Here is a 6000-nt window from a genome sequence, read left to right as displayed (position 1 = left end):
CGCCAGTGCGCAGAAAGATGGCGTCCTGCAAGGAGTGCACACCTGCTACTGCTGTACCCGTGCTACCGGAGCCTCCCGCTTCTCTGCCAGCGATCGATCCAGCGTGTCTGCTTTTCCCGCTCCCGTCTGACAGCGACAGCAACTGGGGATCCACCCGATCTGAGGAAGGGGACTGCAGCCGGGCCACTACTCCGAGCTCCGTGGATGTAGGTGAGGAGACCTCGTCTGGCCTCAGTGGCTCCCCGAGTCCCGACCACTCCGGCTCCTCCAAGTTTACTTTTTTCTACTGGGCCATCTCCCTCTTCCGAGGATGACCAGATCCTAGCCATGCCCTCGCCCGTGCCCCCAGACCCTGAACCCAGGGGAAAGACTTCCATTAAGGGCCCTATATCGCCGGGCCTATGGCGACCTCCTGGGCATGATTCTCCGCCTCTGACCCAAAGGGGAATTCGTCCGGGAGCCTAAAGTTATGCGGCTGGTGGAAGACATCCAGCAGGCTCTCTCTCTCCTACCGCCCGCCACTAAAGCTGCACCTGCTATGGCTACTACTGCGCCTGCAGCCTCCACAGCCCCTACTGCCAGCTATGCCTTCCCTGCCAAGGCCGGCCTAGCGCCAGAGCCACCTCTTTCAGTGCCCTATCCGGATTATGCACCACTATGGGGTCACCCGTATACCCCATACATAGACTCTAATGCTGCGTATGTGAGGCTATTCATCCGTTAGTTGGAGAAGCCCCGACCAGTTGCTGCCCCGCCAGAAAGGAGTAGAGGAACTGTGACCAAGTTCGACAAGCAGTGGGGGTACGGCTTGGTCATGGATTCATACACTGTGTTGCTGGTGCTGGTCAATAGACGGGCAGTGATGCGGGATTACCAGCCAGCCTACCTAAACAATCTCGTCCCTGGGGAAGTCATTGAATACACCCTGATAGGGTCCCCAAAAGGTCCATGGGCTGCAGCAGTTATCAGGCCTAAAAATTCAATACAACGGCCTTTCCTACCAACTCCGTCAGAGAACTGGGAAGAAGATTGGCAGGATTTTAAACCCCTGGGTTCTATCACTGCTGCTTCCAAGGCCTCAGATTCGGCCACTACCACTGCTCACTCCACTGCTCCTGCTGCTATGGCTAAAGCCGCCTGCTCGACCACCTCAGTGACATACCACGTGGCTCCCATAATTTCTCCCATCACCACAGTGACGCCTAATATTGTGGTCACTACCGCATCCATTGATACTCCTGCTTCAGGCCCTCCACACTTCTACTATCCGTGGCAAAAGAAGAAGAAGCCTACTGAGGATTCCCCTGCGCCCTCTTATTGAGTTCGCTATAAAGAACTAAATCCTTGACTATTCATATGACTGTTTTGTTTTAGGTTTGGAAAAGTTATCTGCAACAATTACGGTTCGTACCTGGTCCTCCTGACCAAGCTTCTCTGTTCATCACCCAGCTATGTGCTGAAAGGACACTAAGTGGTTACTAAGTTCTTCAGTGCCTGTCCCAGAGCCTTTCATATGGATGATGGTCTACATTGCTAGAAAGAGACTCTACCATAACAGAGACACTTACCCAGTTCTTCCTAAAGCACTTTCGGGATTATGTGATTGTCAGAAGGTTATTATTGCACTTCAGTAGTCAAAGGTTATTTTCATGCCAGTCATATATATATTTTCTTCCTCTGAGTAAGCAGGAAAGTCATTTAGATAGTCTCTCATAGAGTGTGTTTTCGTGCCAAGGTCAGATATTTTTCTCTTCCTCTGAGTAAGAAGCTGGTTTATGTATGTATAGCCTCAGAGAGTCTATTTTCTAAAGAGTATACTTTTCGAGGAGTGTATTTTCTCAAAAGGGTATTTTATTTCCTTCGTATATTGTATTCTTGTGTTCTCCACTGGAAAGATTCCTTGAGCCAGTGTTCTTCAAGACCTCGCAGTATTTGTTGTCTTCTATGTTTCCCCTCCTTGTGTCTCCATTGTTTGTTTATCCCTGTTCTGTCCCAACACACAGTAGTTGCTACACATAGTCATTCAACATTTACACTTGCCCATACATACTGCACCTTGGATACGTTTTCGTGTGTTTGGCCTTTGGAGTACTTGTGTTGTATGATTGATTGGCATGTACGGAGATCTCCAATGAATGTTTGCTTTTATTATTTTATTCTTTCCTCCTCCAGGTGTCCAAGTCACTTCACCCAGACTCCCAAGGCATTACACAGGTCTTCACGTTCTTTTTCCAGTAGGGTAACGTATTTCATTGAAAACCTACTGTCCAAACTGTCTGGAATATTGAGGGTCACCCGCCAGCAGTTAAGTAGTCCTAGCTCACATGTCAGATGGTCCACGCACTAACTACCTGTAACCAGAGTACGTTAGGCACCCCTAGGTGAAGTCCTGCCACTAGGGTTTTTCTTTCTCTTCATAGCTTCTCTTGTCACCTGTGCCTTGAGCGTGGGAAACACACATCTGCACATTCACTCACACTCACATCCCTTCCTCTTGTCTTGTTGTCTTGATCCTATATGTTCCTTCAGCCACATCTACCTCAACTTGTGGTTTGCCGAGGTCAGCTCATTATTAGTGGGGAGGTATGCAGTGTCCCAGAACAGAGTATTTATTTGTCACTTTATCTCTGCACCTTTATTATAGCCAGTTCTGTTCTGGAAAGCTATGGTCCACTGCAAACTGTGTGTATCGTGTCACCTCTTTCAGTGTTCAGGTCTGCTATTCCATTCATTTCTTGTATGCATATTCAGTTATCAGTGCCTAAGGGTATTATGTCCTCAAGATTCTCATCCTAACCACAAGATCTGGGTGCTTCAGTCATTCCTCTCATCATCTTCTCTAATCATCAACAGCAAGTATTCATCTCAGTTTCATTTTGCCCAGCATCTCAACTTCAGTCTCACTACTACTCCTATCATTCAATACGCTATCATCACAGCCTATTTCAGCATCACCCATTACTCTGCCTTATCTAAGTCTGCCTTATACCCGGTTGCATCCGGAGAGACTGTTGCTACTAGTTACCACCGTTATAAAAAATATACAACTACCATTGTTTCTGAACCTTGGCATTGGTGTAATTATTGGTGCCCTGTCTAAGGACAACGAAGAATTGCTCGGGCTCCGCATGGTCAGGGTCCTGCTGGTTAGCTGCATCCCTTCGTGCCATAACCGTGGCCTAACATCTGGCAGGCAGAGGCCCGTACCTGGGAGAATCCTGTTTAGACTATCCTAGTTGGCCTGAGGCCCTGGACTTTCCACTAAAGCACTGTATCCTGGCATCTTCTGAAGACCTAGTACCTCTTTGGGTGATATGCACAAAGCCCAAGGGGCTTGAATGTGAGCACCTCATCAGTAGAGTTGATCGAACCTCGGGAAATCCAAGGTTCCATTGAACTTTAACATTTCCGATCCTTCCGTATTTAATTGCTGGTGCCTTCCCGGTCCGTCTATTACCTAGGCTGAATCCCAGAATTCCAGGCGGTCCCTGGGACTCTCCTCCTTCTCCACGGACCGGGAAGGCATCAGCAATTAAATGCGGAAGGTTTGGGAATGTTTGAGTTCGATCGAACCGAGGATTTCCCGAGGTTCGATCAACTCTACTCATCAGCACCTTGCGCTGTTTGTACAGTATCACATGAGCCGCTGCTGCCTGGCTTTTTTCTCTTCTCTCCACCCTTGCAAGGCTTATAGAACACCCTGTAATATTTTTTTATTTCACAGATTGTCATGACCTCCATGCATCTTATATGAGAAGTTGGAGGCACAGTATCAGGGCCACTTTAACAAGAGGGCACATGGTGCATGTGCACCGGGTCCACTGGTTAAAGGGCCCCCCCCCGAGCAGGCTGGCCGTTGCTATGTGCGACCAGTGCGGTCACCAGCCTGTCAGGGTGAAGCGCCATGGATGGGTAATCTACTTACCCATCCATGGCGCCCCCTACAGGGATGCACGGACCCGCCACCGCCCCCCGCCCCGCTGAGCTGTACATTGTAGCTATGAGTGCTCGTAACGAGCGCTCATAGCTACCTTCAGCAGCACTGACAGAGAGAGAGCCATTGGCTCCCTCCCTGTCAGTCACTCTTGTGGCCGCACTTCCTGCAGTCACAAGAGGCTGCACTGTCCCTCTGGTGTCTGCGCCGAGTGATGTCACTGGGCGCCGTCACCAGGGTAATGGGAGTGCGGCCTCTTGTGACCGCTGCAGTGCAGCCACAAGAGGAAGAGAAGAGGAACGCGTGGACCTAGGTGTGTATAACTGTTTGTTTTTTTATGTTATATTGGAGGGGGAGAACACAGGGGGGGTGCTATATACATGGCAGGGGCTATATACTTGGGGGAGCGCATGGGGGGCGCACAGGGGTGGGCTATATACTATTGGGGAGCACAGGGGGTCTATATACTTATGGGGGAACACACAGGGGGCTATATACTATTGGGGGAACACACAGGGGGGCTATATACTATTGGGGGGGCAAAGGGGGTCTATATACTATTGGGGGAGCGCACAGGGGGCTATAAACTATTGGGGGAGCACAGGGGGGCTATATACTAGTAGGGGAGTGCACAGAGGGGCTATATACTACTAGGGGAGCGCACAGGAGGGCTGTATATAACTAGGGGAGCACACGGGGGTCTATATACGTCAGGGACACCTTAAAACTATGGCGGCACAGAGGGGTGTAACTACTTTATAGGGGTACAGAGGGATGTAACTACTTTATAGGGGTACAGAGGGGTGTAAGTACTGTATAGGGGTACAGGGGACCTAAGTACTGTATGTGTTGGAGCCTAAAATGTTTCTCTGGCAGATTCTGGAGAGAGAATTCACAGCTGGGGGAGACTTCAAGGTGTCCCAGGCTGGATGGAGAGAAAGAAAAGGTGACAGACTCTGATCGGAGAAGACAGCACCTGTGAGTAAATGAATGTAACTGTTATAGGGTCTGTAGTGATAGGGTTATAAGGTAACTACTGTATTTATCGGGCTCTTAATACAGTGTGGGGTCACTTTCAGGGCATTATACTGTGTGTAGAGCTCCCATTCTGATAATGCGGGGGTGGGGGTGTGGGGGGGGGTGTCGTTGTCCACAGGGCCCACTCTTGAGGGCTGTGCACCGGGCCCACCAATGTATTAAAACGGCCCTGCACAGTATAGATCTATAAGTACGCTGTGCGCTGCACGTAATCTTGTACGACTTGGTCACTGGGGCAGATCCTGCTCTATGTCAGCAATTGGGAAATGCCTTACAATCTGTCACACAAGATAAAGAGAAAGTGCTGGCTATTATGTTGAAGAGCTTACTTGGCGAGGTGTGTCGATAAACCTATTGACGGAGTGTTACGTAGCAAGGTGGAACAACTCCTCAAAGAGAAGACAGGGGGAGCTATATCAGTACCGTTACAGGGAACAGTCATTAATGCATGTACCAGGAAGGTCTTCAGGTCTTGTTGTATGACTCCATCACTCATAGTGAACGGGGTCGCATTGCAACTAACAATTGTCCTGGATGGATTTTTTTGCGACTGTGGGGTCACAATCGATTATAAGTCACAAAGCAATCCCATTCACTTGTATGAGGCAGTTCGAAATGGTAGTACCTGGAAGTTCAACCAGGAATCACAGTGTGGCCCCAGATGTAGGCTATGTTCTCATACAGTTTTTTCAAAGCTACCAATAAAACAAACCAAAAACTGTTTGGTCCGAATTTTTTTACCTATACTTTCAGCTTTTTTTGGTTTGTTTTACAGTTTTAAAAAATGTCCAAAAAGACAGCTGTAAATATTGTGTGTGAATATAGCTTTATAATCTCTATCTGTGTAATCTGTGTACCAGACTGACATTGAGCTGCATGTACAATGGACAATACATAGTTGTGGTTCATAAGCTTACAAACAAAAAAAAGGCAGCCACCACTTCAATGGTGAAGTCCTATCAGTACATGAAATTCGAGTATCATTGTCTATCGGTTACGTAACATTGTTCAACATGTGTATCTTACGT

Source organism: Dendropsophus ebraccatus, chromosome 2 (assembly GCF_027789765.1).
Source record: "Dendropsophus ebraccatus isolate aDenEbr1 chromosome 2, aDenEbr1.pat, whole genome shotgun sequence".
In the NCBI taxonomy this organism is placed as follows: domain Eukaryota; kingdom Metazoa; phylum Chordata; class Amphibia; order Anura; family Hylidae; genus Dendropsophus; species Dendropsophus ebraccatus.
This window is presented reverse-complemented; position numbering follows the sequence as displayed.